Here is a 22,045-nt window from a genome sequence, read left to right as displayed (position 1 = left end):
GTGCTTATACAAGTCTCAAGTGCTAATGCTGACCCAACACTGCAGAGAGCCCAATCTGGACCATGGTTCAGTCTATGCAGTCCTGAGCTTGAAGGTCTTCCAATGGTGCAAATGCTCTCAGCTTACACAGGTCAGTGCGCATTTGCTCACATAATTGAGCACTTCAAAGCACACCTTTATGTAGTTCAATAACTTGTGAAGAGAGTGATGATGAGGCAGAAGAAGTAGCTTGTAGACTTGATGATTGAGCATAGTAGAACATACAAAGCAGTGACACCAACCAAAAAAATACTAGAGTGAAGAAATCCTAACCATGGCTTGTGAGTGATATAAGAGCTTGATGTAGAAGTTCATGTGTTATGGTATTATGTATGATGAAATATGAAGAAGTTTCTGTTGAGGCATCCATTATGATGACTGCTGGATAACATATGATCTATGTGTGTGCATGTGGGATAATAGTGAACTGAAAAGGACAAGCTTGTGTTTAAGTGACATGTGCTAAATGTCCAGATTTGTGAAAAGTGAGTTACTTTTAAATTGCCCATGTGGATTAAAAAACTCAACACTACTCTTGTGTTTGCGTAGAACAATTGTGCAGCTAATAGCCTTGTACCAAGATCTTTTCTACATGTGTGTGGCTCTATGTTTGAAGGTGTTTGTGTGGCTGTGTTGCTGGATAGATTGCTCAGTGTGCTTTATAGTTGAGTGGTAGAGTTTGTTAAAGAGTGTATTCACTGGTAGAGGTTCTCTGTTTGTAGCTTACACCTTTTCTCTATATTCTTGTGGAGTAGAGCAAAAGATACAAAATGTTAGCAGCATTGTGTGATGCCATACTTGGAGCTCTTGTGATCTTGCTTGATTAGCACAGCTACACCATGCTCCTTACATGACCACATCATCTTTGAGATGGGTGCACCATAATCCACCTCTACTGCACCTTGTGTGTGACAGCAGGGCACCCTTGAGGCAACATGGGATTCAAAGAAGAAGACAGAGACCAATGTTGCCGATGCTTGCTTCTACTATGATCGTATAGCTTCCTATGCTGCAAGGTAAACTTAAGAATGCTATTTGTCTAAATATTACAAATGTTATGTTCTAAAACAATTCTACTGCTTCTTTTCATAAATATTGGCTCTATTATGTGTACCTTAAGGTTAGAGTATTTTAAGGTAGTGGTGAAGAAAATTGAGGAATATGGCCCCACATATGTGCCACCATCACTGGAGACTCTAGACATTATATTGCTGGAGAAGGAGAGATGCCTTGTGGAGAAAACCCTTGAGAATACAAAGCAACTATTGGAATGCAATGGAGTTACTGCCATTGCAGATGGCTGGAGTGAAACATGCAAGAGATCTATCCATGGGTATGTGGCATACTCAAGAGATGAGCTGTACTTTGTTAGCATTGTCCATTAGGGCATATGGTTTCACAGTGATGTAGTGGCATGGTGAAATGTTATTGAAAATTTACTCCTAGAGAGAAAAAGTAGCTATTGCGTTTTGGAATTGGAGGGTTGGGAATGAAGAAAGTGTTAGCTTGCATTTTGTTAGTTTGTCATCTCTTGGTTGTGAGCTCCATTACAGTTTGATGGAGACATAGGAGCTCTAGCCCATTTTGTTTGTGTGCATTTCTTTTTCAATGAGTTTTGGGTGTGTTCACATTGTTAGAGGTTAGTTTCTAGCCTTTGCATTTCTTTTTCAGTGGTGGTTTGAGGATTTGTTCACACTGGTCAAGTGTTGATTTTATGTTGGAGGCTGTGATCAGTATTTTCCCTGGCGGTTAGCATTATTTTATTCCCGGATTCAAATCAACCAGCATTTTCACCTCTTGTTTGACGAGCTTGGCTAGTTTTGAATAGTTTCTTCTAGACGATTTTGACTGCAACATTCATTCACAGGTTTTCTATTGTAGATCACTTCAGCACACTCTGACTTCAGTCTCTCCTTCGTCTTTGGTGCTGTCGTTGGTTATCATCTTGATCCGGTGTCCTCGCTGGTGCCTTGGGTTGCGTGCAAGGACTAATTAGTCGATTATTGTATTCAACTTTTCATTCAAATTCAATGTAGAGTTATCACTTCATTCTCTTTTCTCTTTGTAGTTTTCTCTTCCCTTCTCTCTACTTGTTCGTGTTTCTCTTTTGTTGCGCACTCTCACATGGTATCATCGCTAAAGTGAGGACTTGGAGACTTTATGCAAACAAGACTACACTTAGGTTGCTGCTTAGAGCATATTTGTCGCCAAGAATGCAACCTTGCTGTCTTGTTTGGGCCTTCTACAAAGTGTGCGGGACATTGATAATTTCTTTTTGTAGGGTGTAGCTGATTTTCCCTCCATTCGGGCTGCCCAACATAAAAAACACAGATTTTTGGAGTGTCTTTATAGGCCTATTAGAGTTATGGAGTACCAACGGTTCAATGGATTTGATGACTCAGATGAAGAGTTTGTTTATTCTTTAGAAGATAGGTGTTTATATCTATCAGATCATTGCAATGAGGATAGAAGAGCAGAGGCATCTCATTTTGATAGGTCTCGAAGATTGGAACGACATTCTTTTCCTCCCGCTTCTTTAATGTTTCTCATAGGGCCCATACTTTTAGCCCTTGGATCGCCATTTTGGCACCCTCCGTATAGGTGTCGATTCTTCCTTCCTTACCAAAAGAAGATCGACTTGATGAGTTGAACTACTTCCTTCAGTCTTGCAAAGTGGAGTGCATTTTTGACACCTTTGATCTATGGTCTTTTGTTACTACCCCTAATCCTTGATTGGTGGAAGATCCCAAGATTGGTTCTATGATGTATTTTTTTCTTGTCCATGTGTGTAGACTTTGGATAGCCTGCAGAAGTATGGATCAAGCTCTCTTCTCTCTACCATGAGAAGACATTTGCTCACCATATTACCTTAGAGAAAAAGTTTCAAATACTCTCTATCAACGATACTCCTTGTATGAAGGATCACATCAATAAGTTGGAGGATATGCAGGATGAGCTTGCATCCCTTGGTGGGATTATCTCATTGGAGGACATGCCAATGGTTCTCCTCATCTAGTTTCTATCTCCAAACTATGACATTTTTTACACCAACTTGCTTACCTCTAAGGCTTGTGAGACACCTCTTTGGGAAGAGCTAGCTTTTATTGTCTTTAGAGTAGGATGAGAGAGACTCAAGGAGATAGGAGCTAGTGAATTTGGCTTCACAAAGGTATTTACTACAAGTGTAGGAGGAGGAAACAAGAAGGCTAATAATAAGAAGCAGGATGATAAGAGCTTCTTCTACCCCTGGTTGTCTTAGAAGGTTCTCTAACGGTTGCAGATAAGACCAATAGTCTCTTGTTTCTCTCTTGCAAGCTGAATGCTCTCAATGACTCTCTTCAACCTCCAAAAACGTTTTTTAGTCTTGTATTGGTATTTTTGCCAAGTGGTAACCTTCTAAATTCATTTTTTTAGCATTATCCAACCATTAAATTAATTTTCAAAATTAAATAATTTTAAATATTAAATTCAACCCTTTTGACCTTGTTGAAAATTAAATATGCCCATCCATAATTTAATTGGCTAGGCCATTTGCAACTTGAAGTGTTCCCAATCTTTGTTGATCTTTAGATTGCCATTAATTAATTAATTAATGCTAGTCCCTAGGATCACCATTAATATTTATTGGCTAATTAACTATCTTAGGGTCAAAACTGACAGAAATTGATCCCCAAAGCTTAATTGGCATAACTTATCACAACTTTATGTAGTTATGGATCACACACTCTAGGTGGAGAAAATTTCTAATTTTTATCCACTTTTGAGAGAAGTGTGAAAATACAAGATATTGCATTGATTTCTCTCTTCATATTCTTTTTGTTTACTTCCACTTGTTTTTTCTCTATGCCATTAAGTGTTACTTATTGCCTCTTCAAAGTAAACTCCATAAATATCCATTTAAGATCCAAGGATAACTTTTCAATATTTTTAAGCTAATTGCAGCTAACAATGATGTCTATGGGATCCATATCTTTGACATCCACTACATCCTTGGGGTCCTTAGTCTGTTACCATGAAATAATTGCTATGTGCTACACGTGCTAAACAACCTTGCACATTTGATTAATAATTGAATCAAATGTTATCAACAAGATTAAAGCATCTCGAAATTTCACGTCCTTGTGATAGACCTCCCCCTTGAAATGCCTGCAATCGTCCTTGATTGCATTGCATTGTGCCAAAGGAAAAATATACTACATTTGAATTTCATAAGGCATCACAGTCACAACATTGTGCATTGTTGTCTAACCATGCTATATGCCCCAAACTCGTAGAAAAATTTCAACCAACATAAACATAACATAAATCTGAAATACAAACCAAAATTGTTGCTAGAAATCCATTGGATACATTTATAACTCATGTTTCTTAACTGTTCTGACTATGAACCATAGAAAAGCATCAATTCAGCATAAACCATGGTTGAAACTATCAAAAGTACTTACCAACATGCTGTTGTCCATGGAACCAAGTTGCAAACTATTGAAAATTGAGCATAAACTGATCACTTGCTGATTTGAGAGCTGATCACAAACTGCTGCAAATGTGATCCCAAATTGATTGCAAACTCATTGCAAAAATCGATGATTAATCAATGCAAAAACTGATGCAAAATTGATCTTAAAAGTGACCATTAATGATTCTCAAGTTGATTAAAAAATTGAGTTGAAATTGATTAGAATTTTTATCTCAAAATTGAGGCAAAATTCATGCTAAACTAATCATAAGCTGATGTAAAAGTATAGTTTTGGTGTTGAGATGAAACTCATACTCATCTGCATACATCTCACAGTGACTAGTATACTAAGTAGCGATCTCATGGCAAACAAAGTGTCAACACAATACTTGGGATACATGCTAAATACATCCGAGATCTACTACATACGAGAGCTGTCCATAACTGGTGGCGTGGAAGTGCTACCTTTCCCTTGAGCATCATGCAATACTTTGGACCCTTACTTTGTTGAACCTGTTTGAGTTGGTCTAATTGAAAGACATCTAGGTAATGCTACAATAGTTGAGGATGGTTTGCCAAGTCATCCTCTTCCATCCATTTGGTATCCATTGGTGAATAATTTTAAAATTTCACCAAGTGTCTCATGGAAACTTTATCTTTGACATTTCTTTTCTTATATGCCAAAATTTACTCGAGTATCAAAATCTCATCTAGCTCCTTAACCTTAGGTTGAATTTCTATAGACGTATTCTCTAGGATATCACCACGAAAAGGCCTTAACAAACTGACAAGAAAGGCATTATGTATTTGCGAATGTGGTGATAGTTTAAGTCGATATGCCACATTATTGATCTTCTTCAATACTTAGAAGCGCATGTGGTATCTCATATTCAACTTTAATATCTTCCTTTCATCTTTTTCAGGCTTGCCATTTCAAAATATAGCAATACACAATAGCTCTTTGTAAATTTCAAAGCACGCTTGTGCCGATCAACTGTTTTCTTTTACTTTTTCTATGATCTTTGAAGTGCATACTTTTATCTTTGCATAAGCAGCATTCAAGTTTTCCACATAATGCTTAGCCTCAAAGATCTTATCCTTAGTTTGCAAAATATATAGTATCTTCTTGCCACTATTAACCACCTCAAATTGAGCTTTGCCAGTGGAACTATGCACTGTGTTGTTGTAAGCAAACTCAACCAAGGGTAAATATTGCTCCCATTGTATCTTGTGGTTTGAAACATAGCAGCTCAAAAGATCTAACACTGTGGAATTTGCTTCCTCAAATAGACCATCTGTCTACGAAGGGTGTCCCATCAGTATTAATTGTTTCACTTTATTAGCATCTTTGGGGCCTCCTTATACCTTTAAGGCCTTGCATCTTGCCCAATAACAATATTTTTTAGCTTTTTGTCTATGGTTCGAGTCTTGTCCAAGATTAGACATTACATTTCCTTCATTTCCATGTGAATGTTCATACCGAGAGGCATCATCATTGCTTGATTACATCTCATTGTACGAAGACATGTTGTTGTAATTTCTTAGTTGCGAGCAGAAATCAGCACTAGCACAAGGCTTTGGCTTGTAATTGGGTAACTCAGGTCCACTAAATCAAAGGATTGAGTGGTCCTAGAAATGGAACCATGAAATCAACCTTTCTTCTTAGAAAGGGTAGTAATTCCCTGATCAAGCACACTTAATTACAACAATTAGCAAATGAACATAACTTAAATTGCACAAATTACCTTAATAATCTTGAACATTGGACACTGTGTTGGCCCCAAAATTGGTGTCTCTTTTTGTATTTCTTTAACTTGATTGCTAATGGAATGAGTACAAGTTGAGATTCACAATCTCCTTTGCTGTTTTAAAAGCTCTTTGCTATAGCAACAATCAACAATCAATTCGGGCCAATTGTCCCTTAAATTTTTACCCAAGCTTTGCATAAATGGAACCATTAATTGGCCAAATGTTACCCCAAATTATAATGAATGGGTTGCTATATGAATTCCTTGACAATTTCATAGATTTCAGGTACTAAATTCAGATATACAATGCCTTTGCCAATTGGCATCGGTCTCGAGGTGGCTGTTAAACCCTAATTTTTGCAAAAATTTAGGGTTTACAACAGAGATCTCTTTGTTGTCCACCAAATTTGATTGAAATCTAATTCAAAAGGCGGTTGAGAAATGTGGAGATTGATTGAGGACAAGTTGGAGAAGCTGAGAGAATGGTAAAAGAGAGAAATTCCAGAATTCTTCACGAGAAAGGCTTGAAATGTGATTGTTGTATTTATTGGGCAATATTTAATGTTGTCACCTACTGCGAGGAGGGCCCAAAACTGCTGTCGCTAGCTCCTTGAAAGGCCAGAATTGTTGTTGTCTAGTCCAGTTTGGGTCTTCTCCTACCCATGATTCCCTTAAAAGGTTCTCCAACGGCTACATATCAGACTAGGAGTCCCTCTCCTTTCTCTCTCTTGCAGGTTGAATGCTCTGAATGACTCTCTCTAGCCTCTCAAAACGTATTTCAGTCTTGCATGGGTATTTTTACCAAGTGACAACCTTTTAAATGTATTTTTCAGCATTATCTAGTTATTGCATTCATTTTTAAAATTAATTTCAAAAATTCAATTAAACTCTTCTGACCTTGTCCAAAATTAAATATATCCATCAATAATTTAATTGGCTAGGCCATATGCAACCTTTGTTGACCCTTAGACTGGCATTAATTTAATCTAATGATAGTCTCTAGTGTTACCACCAATAAATGTTGGCCAAATAACTATCCTAGGGTCAAAATTGACACCAATTGATCCCCAAAGCCCATCTGACATAACTTATCACAACTTTTGTCTTTGACACCCACTATATCCTCAGGGTCCTTGGCCTGTTACCATGAATAAGAACTACTATGTGCAACATGTGCTAAATAACCTTGCACATTTGATTAATAACTTGATCAAATGTTATGAGTAAGATCAAAGCTTGTCAAAGTTTCATGTCCTTGTGACAATCACCATCTTGGACTTGCCATCTTGGACTTGGGGTCTATGGGGCATGAAATGAACTTACACTCAGCCATATCAGATAAGCTTCAAAAGAAGCGTGGAGATATAAATCTTAAGACCAAGGAAGAAGTTTAGGATCCGACAGTACATCATGTCAAACTCTTGTCGCCAAATCTATTGACTCTAATCCACTTGCTATGAGTCAGTATTTGTGATATTAAGTCATCCATATAGGCAATAACCTAAGCATACCTATTGCCCTCAACCTTATAATTAAGGTGGGGGTCATGATTGAAATGATTGAAACTACTCTAAAGGAACAACAGATCAATTCGTCGGTACTAAGCCCTATGAACTTTGCTTTAGGCCATAGAGAGCCTTTCTTAACCTATAGACATGATTCTCCTTCCATTGTACACGAAAATTGGGAGGTCGAGCAATATAAATCTCCTCCTCTAAGATGCCATTCAATAAGGTAGACTTTACATCCATCTGGTAAATTAATCATGGGTGATGAGTTGTACGAGCCAAAACAACCCGAGTAGCAAGCCTACCAGATGTGGGTGCTAATGTCTTGGAGTAGTCCAAGCTTGCCCTCTGTGCTAAATTCTTGGCAACAAGCCTAGCGTTATGCTTGTCCAAGGTATCGTTTGCTAAGTATTTAGTCTTATAAATCCACTTCACACTAATTATCTTTCACTTCTATGGATGCGAAACCAACTTTCAAGTTTAATTATGCTCGATGGAATTGAACAACTTCTACATAGCATGGCGACATACATCCTTTGCAAGAGCCTCATCGATGTAGTAGACTCATGATTTTGTAAAATTTGCGATATGAGAGTATAGTTCACATAGAGTGAACTACCTTGTCGAGCATGTATCCTAGTTGATTTATGCGGGCTCATCAACGTAGCAAGAAAGTTGGAAACACCTACATCTTGCATAAGTTGTTTGTACCATAGTGGAATAACAATAGGCTCATCTTGCTATGATGGAATGGCGAGGCCTCAAATACATGTAGTGCAGTTGTTTAGGATAAAGACTCAGCCTAACTAGGTAGAGGTACATCCCCCACATCAAAAGAAGAGCTTCACCTTAGACGACTCAATCTCCCTTGAAGACACCTTATGGGATGGAAAATGAGTAAAAATACTCCAGGATTGAGTAGGAGCCATCAAAGGTGAAAGGGTAGTTAAAGAGGGAGAAGGCGGGGATGGAGGGAAAGGGGCTACAAATAAAGGAGGACTATTGATGGGTAACTTGAAAGGAAGGGGAGGGGTCGATTTGGGGGAGGGAAAATCAATTGATGATGTATTATGGGGATGTGAAATTTTGAGATGCTTTAATCTAGCTAGTAACATTTGATTTACTAATCAAATGTGCAAGGTTGTTAAGCATATGTGTCGCACATGGTAGTTATTTCATGGTAACAAGCCAAGGATCTCAAGGATGCAATGGGTGTCAAAGGAAAATGTTGTGATAAGTTATACTAGTTGGGCTTTGGTGGTTAGTTGGTGCCAATTTGGATCCTAGAATAGTTGTTTGGCAATTAAGTGTGTTAGTGGTGATACTAGGAACTAGGTATTAATTAATTAATACTTAGTTCTATGTAGAGTCAAAAGGGTTGAAATTAATATTTAGAATTATATAGTTTGAAAATTTGATTTAATGATTGGGTAATGTTGGAAAATGGGTTTAGAAGATTGCCACTTGGCATAAATATCCATGCAAATTGAGAAAACGTTTTGGGTTGATGGAGGGGCATTGAGTGTTTTTTCACACAGAGAGAGAGAGAGAGAGAGAGAGAGAGAGAGAGAGAGAGAGAGAGAGAGAGAGAGAGAGAGAGAGAGAGAGAGAGAGAGAGAGAGAGAGAGAGAATTGTTGGTCCATTTTTTGTAGAGAAAACAACCAATAAACACGAGTCATTTAGGACTAAGCAACAATAGTTTGGTGTCTTTTAGGAGTTGTCGATATTTGTTGAGAGATGACAACAACATTTCAAGGTCTCTAGGCAATAGATTAGTGCACATTTTACTCAGGTAGCAAGTAGATTACATGGTTTTTTGATGAGAAAACTTTGAGTTTTCTCTTCTCTCAGCATTCTCTCTCTCTCTAGTCCATTCTCAAAGGATCTCAGCATTTCCCAACCATTTGGAGTAGGTGTCAATCACATTTGGTGAATTGCAAATAAAAAATTGTTGTAAACCTTAAATTTTCATAGAAATTAGGATTTAGCAGCTACCTTGGGACATGTACCATAAGTCAAAGGCATCATACATTGAAATCAGTATCTAAAATTCGTGGAATTGTTAGGGATTTTAATTGCCAATCCATCCATTGTGAATTTGAGGCAACATTTAGACAGTTGGGATCCCATTAGAGTAAGTCTTGGGTAAAATTCAAGGGGCAATTGGCCCAAAGTGCTTGGTGTTTATTTGTACAGCAAGGGCCTTTGGATCAATAAAGGAGATTGTAGAATCTTAGCTTGTACTCAATCCATTAGCTAATAAAGTTAAAGAAATATTGAAAGGGGCGCCAGTCTTGGGGCCAACAAGGTGTCTATTGTCCAAAAATATTAAGGTAAAGTGTGCGTTTGAGTTTACCTTGTAACCCTTCGTGGTCATACTATAACAAATCAAAATAAACTTCTTCGACTTCGAGACAAGCTTGCTCCATTTCTTCTTGTTCACAGAAACATAGACATTGCATCCAAAGAATGGAAAATGAGACATGAAAGGCTCTTTCCCAAATAAAGTCTTATGTGGAGGTGTATGCTACAATACCGAAGTCAGAGATCTATTGTAAATTTGGATCGTTGTAGCAATTGCTTCATACCAAAGGAAATGAGGAAGACTTCGGTACTCCAACATCGAATGGGCCATCTCAAGCATGATCTTTTGGTATACTCTACCATATTGTTCATAGATACAAGTTGATATGCACTAACTCAAGTGTAGTAGTCTTGTAGGAAAGCAACATGTGGATGAGGTTGTTTATATGCTATTTGTTCCATAAGTAAGTAGGGAATAATGTGTGAATGGAGGGAGAATTTGAAACATTAGAGAAAATACGGACTAAAATAGAGCCTCGTAAAAAATTGATTAGGAATCCTTAATCTTGGGGTAGTCTTTCTTCCATGGTCATCATTGTATGTTTTTTTGTCCCTTGGTCCCTCAACATTACTAGGCTCCATTCTATTTTTTGTTGTAGGCTCCATTTAGAAAGTAGTTTTTTTTTCACCCTAGTAACTAGCCTTTATCATCATCCAACTATTCTTCAAAAAGTGCCACATCAACAACTCAGATTTATTTTTGGGCCAAAAAATAAAATTTAAAATTTCTCATAAAAAATGATTTTTTTTCTCTCAAAAGGTGCTCAATCATATTGCAAGTTGAAATACTCATTTTTAATGCAACTTTTTGCATTGAATAGCTCTTGGGACCTTGCAAAGGTAGTTGCATACCCTCTTTATGCCCCACTACTACTTCTAAGTGCTACATCAGCAATGCAGATTAATTATGAACCAAAAAAGCGACTTTTTTTCTCCTCTTAAAACGGGCATTTTCTACCTCTAATGGTGTGTGACTATATTATATACACATCTAAGCATTTTTTATGTATTTTTTTTCTCTCTAATCATTCTAAATCATTATTATTGTGACAAACTTACTCTACATATCAGCAATGCATATTAATTTTAACCCCCAAAAGTGACTTTTTTTCTCCTCTTAAAAATTGGCATTTTCTACCTCTAATGGTACGTAACTATATTATATACAGATCTAGGCATTTTTCATGTATTGTTTTGCTCTCTAATCATTCTAAATCATTATTATTGTGACAAACTTACTCTACTCCATTCTATCATCTACCTTGCATTTCCTAGTGGAATTGCTTAGAGATAGAAGTAATTGCAAGAGGAAAGTGGATTTGTATGTTCTAATGGATAAAGAGTATGCTCTTACAAATACCTCTTATAGCAAGTGTGATCAATATATAACAACTGCATTCCAATATCATTTAGAGGAAAAGAAAAATATCGATCTTTGGATAGAGAGTTTCGTCTATCCTAACGACCCTAGTACTAGGCTAAATTCAACTTTTAATTTAACTTTTTCATTGCTTACATTTATTGGGGATGGTGAACAAGGGGGCTACTAGGTTATTGAAAATGCTTGGGTGACAATCTTCAACTGCATTAATTTATCAATCAATGTTATACAAGACTTACTAATCTTTGTTACAATCCCAAAGTTCTCTAAATGTGTTGCAAAAAGCCCTTCAAGATCAAGAAAGCATCGTATAGAAACTTGAAGAAGAATTGAAGCAATGTGAATATAAGGAAGAAGAGAAGGCAAAGGATATGCAACAAACTTTGACCTTGGAAGAGGAGAATGCTTTATTGAGATCATGTTTGGAGCAAATGGAGAATGATCAGAGCATTACAAATACGAAGTTGCAAAGGTGCAAGCAACTCACTTGGATTACAAGGAAAGAAATCATCGACTATGGAGCCCCGAAAGGAACACCAAGAAAAAGGGAATTCTCTTGCAAGAAAATCTATCTTGTAACATCAACAAGCTTGTTTATCATGTTTCATATGATCACAATGAAGAAAAGAACACCAGGCACAACAAATCTTCATGCAGCATTATGTAGATCTCCCACGGTTTTTAATAGAATCAACCATATTTTTCAATATCTTCATAAAATCCATCAATAGAACAAAGAAAGCAAAGAAATACACCATCTTTGAATGGAAATACATCACATAGTATTCATCTTCAATATCTTCATAGTCTTCTCTCTCAATCTCTCATATGCAATCACTCTGTTTCAGTAGAATTGGCTATCTCTGATTCTCTCTCTCTCTCTCTATCAATAATACATCATATCCTCACTATAATCTCTCAAAATTACTCTCAATAATCCTTCTTAGGTCGTGGATACCCCTCCCAAGAGGTATGTCTGATATGAAGAGTCACCAGAGCCACTACAGTGTCTTTTCATAGCTCACTACTGTCACTTCACTCTAGTCTTCACTTGAGTCTTTGGCAGCTACTTTTTCCACTTCTTTCAGCTCTTTTGCACTTGTATTCACCTCTTTCCAAGGCTAGAAAACTTTCCCAAAGTCACACATACATTCCACAGAACACATACAGAAGTATACAGAACAGTCTACAGAACAGTACCAGAACAGCTACAGTACAGAACAGAACAGAAACAGAACAGAACAGAAACAGAACAGAAGCAGAAGCTCTACAGAAGACCTACAGAAGGTTACAGAAGGTCATCAAAACCACATAACTCATTCTCAAATCATTCCAAACTCTCAAAAACTATTCAATAAACTTTCACAATATCTCAATCTTCATCAATCAATACTCCATCACTCCTTACAGAAGACAATCAGAACAAAACAGAGCAAAACATAGCAAAACAGAAGGTATACAGAACCATTCAGAACCTATCAGAACATCACAGAACCACCAATAAACATCATGATCTTCCAAAACACAATCATTATCATCTAAAATACTCTCAAACCACTTCCAAATCAATCAATCATCTCATAAAATCAACCATTCAGCTCTCAAAAACAACAAAAATCAGCCAAAAAACAAGTCATTTCAATACTCAACATATCCCCACACTTAATGAGGAAGCGTCCTCGCGACCCAGGAAAAAGGGAATACAAGGCATTGAAAAGCTCAACTTTAATCTTCAATATCTTCTCAAAAAGAATCCATCCACCACGACCCCAACTTATAACCTGCTTCTAAGATAAACATACAAAGAAAGGAAAACCCTTTATACATTAACACCTCTTATCAAACTAAAAATCACAACAAATTTGTAAAGGATATAAGAGTTTTCTTCGTCTTCATCAGCATCAGCTTCAACTCTGCAACCACGACCCCAACACCATAATTCTCCAAAACGTAGCTCGTACACGAAAGCCAATAGGAAACCACCACGTTCGTATGACATAAATGAACTCACAACACAAACACGACACAACACAACCATCTGAATGACTCCTTCAAAAAGAGAGTTTTTCATTAGAAAGCTTCCATTATACATTGGAAAGGTATCAATGAAGATGATCCCTTTTAAAAGATTGATGTTGTCGGAATCGATCCATAGATAAGGATTCATCTACAAAGTTTTTGGGAGGATTTTGAAAAAATTGGAGACAGCACATCCTTTCCAACAAGACCAAGTATCTGCTAGGCAAACAAAGGGCATGAAAATACATAATCTCCAGCTATTGGGAATCAATGCTAACATTGACATTCATGCACAACTTTGGAATAGGCTTGGAATCATTATGAGAGTGCCTATGCATATACGCCAGGTACCAAGCAAAGTGAGCAGTTAATCTCACTGAGGGATCTGCAGACTGTGAATATTACTGGGCAAAATGAACATAGTTCTGATAAGCTTGACTGGAAGCTGTCCATTCTCCTGGAATTACTGGCCAATTAATCTGCGGTCCTGTAAGGCAATCATTCGAACTCCATCCCCTTCTTCTGGAAATCTGATTATCAAACCCGTCACAGTCACTAACCAACTGAGGTGGTTGAGATATGGAAGTGTTAGGAGAGGGTAGTGGAATAAGGGAAAGTGGATGAAGGGAAGGATATGAAAAATCATAAAAGGAAGAAAAGGTTAAAGAAGGAGTGGCAGAAATTTGGAAGGAATCACTAAGGAACGGTGTTAACTGATAAATATGAAACGTGGAGGGTATATTAATGGATGGTGAAGGACATGGCGGAGAAGGGGAAAATACCCTATCCTCAATAAAGGAACAATAAGTAAAAATGGGAATTTGAGGGAAAGATGAAGGTTGGAAAAGAAGGGGTAAAATAGTGGTGGAATTAGATTGACAAAGGGAAAGATATATAGCATAGCGGTGAGCCATTTGTTGGTAATAGAGGAGGGTAGGAACAGAAGGTCCTAAGAGAGATCGTCTATAATAAGCATCAAAGAAAGGAGCATCAAATGGATTATGTTTGGAAAGATAGACTAAGAGATCAATTCTCAGTTGATTAGTACTCTGGGCAAAGGTAGGAGCGGTGTTTTGTCTTTGATTTAGGACCACCAAATCAATTATGGGATGCCACGAATTATCATGACAATCAGCCACTTTGGAGAAATAACTTTGAAACATGTCAGCGATGCGCAACTCCAAATGATTGACATACAAAACAGCCTGTAAGACTACATCCCCCACATACCATGCCATATCCACCTCATCTGGAATTAACAAGTCTCCTCGTAGATACATGTATGACATCAACATGGTATCTGGTGTGACAGAATCTTCAAAGATCATTCTGACTACCTCTGTCAACAACTCAGCAGACCAAGCCCCACTCCAGTCATCCTCTGGAAAAGGTAAATCCATCGTGGAAAGCTTCATGTAGAAGACCAACTTCTGTAAGTGGTAGTGGACAAAGAAAGAATGGTCTGGTAAGACATATTCCTGAAATTGTTCAAAGGTAGACCATAACAAGTCCATTCTGGACTGCAATCTTTCCATTTTATCTTGGAATAGAGGACACAAAGTAGCCTGTCTCTGAAGGGCAGCCAAGTCCTGCTGTGAAAGAGAAGGAATCAATGGAACATTAGGGCTTGGAGGAACAGAGCGAAACTTTGCAAGTTGATCTTGCAACTGCTAGATTTGGGAGGCTTGGTTGGCCACTGTGTCATTAGTCATCTGTAAAGCTGAAAGTTTGTCATCTAAGATAGCTTGGAATTCCTTCGCTTCGCTGGACATCCTCTTCTTCTCCTCTGAAAGGCTAGTAACCTGGGATTGAGCCTCTAATAACTGGGTCTTCAAAGAAAAAATCTCATCGCTTTGGGTGGCAACCAGTTGGGTTTGTTGTTCCATTTGCTTAAATAAATCTGCTAGGGTATCCTTAGCAGAAGCTAACTCAGATGTTGCCTTATGTAACTGGTCCTTGGACTGCATGAGCTCTTCATAAAAGGACGCGTACAGCTGTTGAACACAGGTTGTCGCTGACAACTCAATGGAACTTTGAATATCCTTACAGAGGAAAGGAATGACATCTCCTGAGACGAGACTGTTCAGGGAAGGAACTGAGATTTCCAAAGAGCCTTCTCGATGTGCTCTGAACAGGTTATTACAAGTGAGATACCCAGGGAGTTCACTGCCAGAGGTAGCAGGGATAGGCACTGAGGGAAGTACAGAAGGAGCTTTATCCGCTACCCTCTTCAAGCGTTTGCGCTGTATGACCAAGGGAGGTGGAGAATCATCATCCTCTATGTCAATGGGTTCTGACTCTTCTGAAGGTGGAGGAGGAGATACTGGATCTGATGGAGGAGGTGGAGGCACAGTCTTCTGTAAACCTGAATAGGTTAAGAATGCAGACAAATATGATCCATATGTGACATTGGTAACATTACCTCTGGTGACTTAAACAAAATGCTGATCCATTTTAGTGAGGAGGTAAGTGCTCCAATCAATAGCAACTCCTTTCAACACCATCCTGGAAGCGGTGAAAAGCTCTTTGGACAAATAGTGGGATGGCGTTTTGGCAAGCATAAACCTGTCTTGAAGAAACTGACAGAGCGTCTTCTATACGTGATCAGTGATCATAGAAAAGGAAACTCCGGAAGAGTTTATCACCTTTTTAACATCGAGGAGTTCCCTTGTCTGCTTCTGCAACAGCTTGAGAATCTCGTCATTAGAGAAAAGCTGACGAGTGGTCACAAAAGGTTCACCTTTGAAGGGTAAAGATAGAGCCTTCCCTAAGCCTCGAGATGTCAAAGTTATAGACATGCCCTGGACTAGGCCTGTCTTCTTGCTGTAAGAGGCTAGGAACTCATCACATAACGACGGATCCTCTGGAAGCAATGGAAAAGGAGTGGCTATAAAAGCAGCAAGCCCCGCCCTCGTGAGGGGCTCAAAAGTAAGTAGGGAAGAGTAATCCCTACTAACTAATGGGACGTACTGGATAGGGGGAGGAGCATGAGAAGGCGCCATTCAGACACACACCACAAACATAGACAATCAAGGAGAATGCCTGCAAAGCAACAGACAAAAACCAAGGATAAGAGAATAACCAATAAAACGTGATACGACCAACTAACCCCAAGCAAACCACATCCTAGAAAAAATTTGACATGACCTTGAGACAAATGCGACCGAAAGCTTCATGCGATGCATCAGACAAACACCCAGAACCCTGTATCAGGCAATAAAAGAAAAAAAAAACGGCATACCGTACCCGTAACCGGAACAAAGACAGGAAACCAAAACAATACCATATTCGACACATATCAATACTACATCTGTGATAAACCAAGACTGGACCATTGAAAATAACGCTAATGACTGCGCATACCCCTCCCACAAAACGGTTCATTAAAAAGGGGAATTAAGTGCAGTGAGGGGGAATTAATTTAATGAAGGGTTTATTTTAATAAATTATTAAGAATGGGTGAAATTTTTATTAGGTGATAAACCTTAGCAAGAAAACGGCGGTTCCTTATTATAAATTAAATTACTAATTATTAGGTGAAGCGGTGCAGTTATTCGATTCCCGGACTTCGATACCCGACTGGGTCTCTAAATGCAATTCATTGATTACAAATTAAGATGATGTGGAGCGTTTTTTTGCCAGCGCGTGCTCATGTGACGGTTGGTTCATTTTAATTAAAAAGTGCCTCTGTAGCGCACGTAGCGCGTGTTAAGTGAACGGCGGGTGTATTTTAATTAAAAAGTATGTGTGTGTAGCGTAAATGCGCGTGCCATGGTGGTGTGTAGGTTTCATTTATGTTAATTATTTGGGTGTTTGTTTGTGTTTCGTTTTTTCGTGGTGGGGTGTTGTATTTTTCTATTAACCGTGGGTTTTGGGGGAGCTTTTGTTAAAAAAAAAAAACAAATAAAATGAAAAATACCTGATAGTGGGTGTATGAAAATGCAAAGAATGCGCTCTCCTCAATCCAAAAATATTTGGATTTTTTTCTAGACGGTTAGTTGGTGTTTGGATGGAAAAGGTATTGTTTGTTTGTTTTTTTTAAATTTAAATGTGAATTTTCAAGGAATTTATGTGTGAAAGAAAGAATGATAATAGCTGAGAAAAATATGCCAAAAATAAATAAAAATGTTAAGGAAAGTGTTAGGAATTTTTCAAAAATTAATTTGAAAATTTTTAGCATTTTTAATGAATTTTTATCATATTTTTGGGTATTGTGAAAGATTTTGGAATTTGTAAAATGGGCAAAAATATTTGTTTTTGAAATTTACAGGTTTAGAACAATAGGGCCATGGGTTGCAAAAATAATTGGAAAGTGTGCTAGATTTCTCGGGATTTTTTTCAGAATTGAAAGTAGTTTTTAATGTTTTGTTTTGTATTTTTCAATGTTTGTGTTTGTTTTTTTGTTTTTTTTTTTTGTGTTTTTTTTTTGGGTAAATTGTAAAAGGGTTTGCGGGTGTGTGAATTAAAAAGCTGGGAAAATACCCAGCAATAAGCTGCGTGGCAGCTGCGTGGCAGCAACCAACGATCAAAATCCCGGAGCCGCGTACGAACAACCGCACGATCAACTACAAGCGCGTACACATCCGCACGCATGTCGACGTCTCGAAGGAAATCCGGCGTGTGGATGGGGCGGTGGGCAAGGTGCCGCGTGTCGGGGGGTTAAGGAGAGGTCAGGTGCTGCGAGGCTGCTGGGGTAGGACAACGGACTTACAGAAGGATAGGGGGGGTGGGTGTGTGCAAAGGTGGAGGGAAAGAGGGCCTGGGGAGTGTTGGGGGTGTGCGTGTGGGAAGGGGGTATGAAAGGGGACTAGTGTGGAGTAAGAGAGGTAGTGGGTGCAGGGGGCAGGAACAAGGATTAAGGGAGGTGGTGGGGTTATGTGTGTGTCGGGGGAAGGGTAGGGGGATGGGTGGGAAAGGGGTTTAGTGGGGGGGTTAATGGGGGTGGGGTTATGATGGGTGGGAAGGGGGGTTAGTAGGGAGGGTTGTGTAGAAGAGGGTAGTAGGGAATATCGGGTAGGAAGGGGGGCTAGTGGGGAGGGTTGATGGGGGTTTGTTTTTTCGAATGGCAGGAAGGCGGGAGGGAACGTGGCCTGGGCGTGGTAGGAGGCGCAGGGAGCTGCAACAGAGGCGGCGGACGACGGGCAGGGCGGCGACTGGCGACGAGGGGGCGGCTGGAACGGCGTCCAGGAGGCGGGCCGGACGGCAAAGCAGGCGGCCGGGGCTTGCTGCAGGGCGGCGATGGGCTGGAGGCGGCCGATGACGACTAGGGGTGGCACGGGGCGGCACTGGCGAGGAAGGAGGCGGGCGGGGCGTAGGACGTTGCACGGCGGGGCGCTGCAACGGCGTCCTCACGACGAACAGGGGCGACACTGGCGAGGAAGGAGGCGCAGGAAGCTGCAGCAGAGGCGGCGAGAGAGAGGGAAGGAGGAGAATGGGAAGGAGAGGAGGTGGAGATGGAGGGAGAGGAGGGAATGAGGAGGGGAAGGAGAAGATGGAGGGGAGGGGAGGACGACGCAAGAAAGGGAGAGGGAGAGGTACTTAGAGGAGGGAAAGAGTCGGGGTAGAGGGGGGATAGGGAAGGGTGTGGGGTAGGGGTAGGGGTAGGGGTTAGGGCATAGGGGGGGGTGCCCAAGGGGTGGGGTAGGGGTTAGTGGGCGGGATGTCCAAAAAGGAGGCGTATCCCCCCCGTCCCGCGCGCATGCGCGTGGCGGGGATAAAAAAATTTGCCGTGACGGGAGTGAAAAGGCGCCGGAATGCGGGGACGAGGCACGCGGATGCGACCGGGGCGCGTTAAGACGCGTAAAATCGAAAACAGGGGCGTTCACGCGCGGGACGGGGCGCGCGAAAACACATAAAAATAAAGAAAAATTAATAACTCCAAATCTGATCATCAAAATGAAATGGCGTAAAAACAAAAAGTGGGCAAGACGACAGGGGGAAGACCGAAAAAATATGCAACGGAGGTTCCGGGAGGGGAAAAGGGTGGTCACGTGCAAAAAACACAAAAAACGAACCAAAAAACGCAGTTAAAAATTAATATCGAAAAATCTGTGTAGCGGAATGAGGTGCATAAAAAAGGAAAATCGTGCAGAAAGATGTGCACGACAATCCTATCACATCAAAACATAATTCCGACGGAGATAAGACGAGTTCACATGGGAAAAACCCAAAAAACAAACTTGGAAATGGGATCAAAAATTAATATCGGACGAACCATTCACCGGAATGACATGCAGTAAGAATGAAAAATGTCTGCAAAAAGGAGTGGCACAGGGTTATTACGTTAAACTGCAGTTCCGGTGGAAGGAGGAGGGGTTCACATGTGAAAAACTCCAAAAATACTCTCGAAAACGCATTTAAAAATTAATAAGTAAAAATCCGGAAGTCGAAAGAAGGTGGAGGGAAAAGGAAAAAGGTGGGGGAAGGCACAGGGGACACAATTGTCGGATTAAATTGGAAATTTGATGCAAACATGGTAAGTTCACATGGAAAAATGTCAAAAATACACATGAAAAAGTCGTAAAAAATCGGAAAATTAATAACGGACAAACCGTGTATCGGAATGATGTGCAGTAAGAAGAAAAAATATCAGGGGAAAAATGGTTGGCAGGGCTAGGACATCAGATCAGAGTTCCGAAGCAAGAAAAACGCGTTCACATGGAAAATCGACTAAATTGCGCAAAATGCTGCAAAAATTAATAACGCAAAAACCGTGCACCGGAACAGGGGTAGGTAAAAAGGAAAAATGGCCAGTTCAACGGGAGGAACATGGCTATAAGGTTGGATTGTGGACTTCGGTGAACGTAGGGTGCATTCACATGGCAGGACCTCAAAATCAGGGAATGAAGGAAAACTGCAAGGGAACAGCTCCAAGGGTGGGGGGAACATAACCGGGTGGGTGGGAAGGGACCTCATCAGGATAACAACAAGGCATGGCATACATGCATGAGCAGGGTAAGGCAAATGCAGAGGGGTATACACTGTAGACGCACAGGGACACGTCCCCACACTTAAGACCTTAACGGATAGGGTTAACTGAGCAACAGGGACCTAGGACCACGCCACAGACCATCCACTAACGTCCCCACACTTAAAACATGACTGTCACGAAGAAACCAAAGTGTAGGGTTAGAAAAACTTGGCCCGTTTCTTCAAGAATCAAGGTTGAGTGTCGACGGCACGTCCAGTGTTGTCGGCGCTGGAGGTACCAAGGCCTCTTCTCGGTATACGTTCGTCATGGCAGGGACCACGCGGCAGCACCCAGGGAGGTAGCTGGTTGAAGGAATCGCAGGAAATGCGTTGATGATGAGGGATACTACACTCAACTCACAATCACTCAATTGAAATGAAAGAACAGTCACTCGTCCCATGACTAATATCACTTGAGGAATAATGATGGAAACCCATATCTCATACCCGATTGAGGAATCGACAAGGGGGGAATGGCGCAGGAGTATGCCAGGGTGCACAGTTGATGGTGCATTAGTGCGTCCAATCCATCTGGCATAAGTGCAAGGAGGAAGGCAAGGGAGCCTTATGGTGCAGTGTACAGAACAGGGTGACGTGTCTTGTGATGACAGCAAAGACCCATCCCGTTGGTGCATAGGGAAAGTGGAACATACCTGACTCCAAGTGTCGTAACGTCCCTCAATCTCACCTCTCGGTAATTGATTGAAAAAACTCCAGTCACACTCAACCCACCCTCTGTCTCACTCTCTGTTGATAGATACAGGAGGGCAGCCTTTTCCTGAAACCCATTAATGTAATCCTCACGGTCACTTGTGCAAAAATTGTATGCCTTGTGCGCATTTGATGGTGCAACGGTGCATCCCGCCCTGTGCCGGCATACGGTGCGAGAAGGAAGGCCAGGGAGCCTTATAGTGCAGTGCACAGAAACAAATTGTGCTTTGTGCATTGAGAGGCCCATCACATGCGTGCAACACTTCATTCACACTACTCACCTCTCATTTGATTCGAAGGGAAAAGACTGGTCTCTCGTCCCACCCTCTGTCTCACTCTCTGTTGATAATTACAGAGGGTAACCATACTCACTTCCCCATCCGATTAGGATGAAAGCTCACATCACTCAAGGGGTTGTCGATGAAGATCGCTTCATCAATTGTTGAAGAGGCGTACCCAGGGAGGTAGCCATCAAATCGAACGTTTTATTGGACAGGAACATGTCGTCTGCTAGAGGACAGGTAGTCACTTTGCAGAGAGACCCAGGACACAGCGTACCAAGGGAGGCAACTTCGGAATTGGATCCTGGAGATATCAATTAATGAATCCACTTTCTGGACTGCTGGGTGTTACCACCTTTTCCACAGCCAGCTTCTCGCCCAAGGGTGTGTACCACCTTTTCCTGGAACGAGGCCTGCTATGACAGGGAATTGCTTCCTTTTCTCTCATAACAGATTTGTTTTGTTTTTTTTTTCTCTTTTTCTTGTTTTCCCCTATTCTCGAGGGTGTTTCCACCTTTTCTCAAAGAATAGGTCGGCATGACAGGGACCTAAGTCCTTTTCTCCCATG

General features: G+C 40.4%; 1 protein-coding gene across 12 annotated transcripts in view; it reads left to right on the top strand.

The window, feature by feature from the left end:
• EMB2739 (embryo defective 2739) overlaps positions 1-22,045 on the top strand; it is a 42,028-nt gene that overhangs the window by 4,245 nt on the left and 15,738 nt on the right. For 3 of the 12 annotated variants that reach the window (XM_087676909.1, XM_087676907.1, XM_087676898.1), the window contains 2 exons: positions 46-130; positions 958-1,840. The gene's annotated coding sequence lies outside the window, so the exon portion shown is untranslated. Of the gene's footprint in view, positions 1-45; positions 131-794; positions 1,842-1,906; positions 2,028-22,045 lie in introns of those variants that run through there. The other 9 variants (XM_087676903.1, XM_087676905.1, XM_087676906.1 and 6 more) reach the window with 8 other exon arrangements.

The sequence above is a fragment of the Lygodium microphyllum genome, chromosome 4, assembly GCF_053477565.2.
Source record: "Lygodium microphyllum isolate KBCC chromosome 4, Lygodium_microphyllum_v1.1.10, whole genome shotgun sequence".
NCBI lineage: Eukaryota > Viridiplantae > Streptophyta > Polypodiopsida > Schizaeales > Lygodiaceae > Lygodium > Lygodium microphyllum.
Note: the sequence above shows the minus strand (reverse complement) of the source record. Positions and strands in the feature narration are given on the sequence as shown.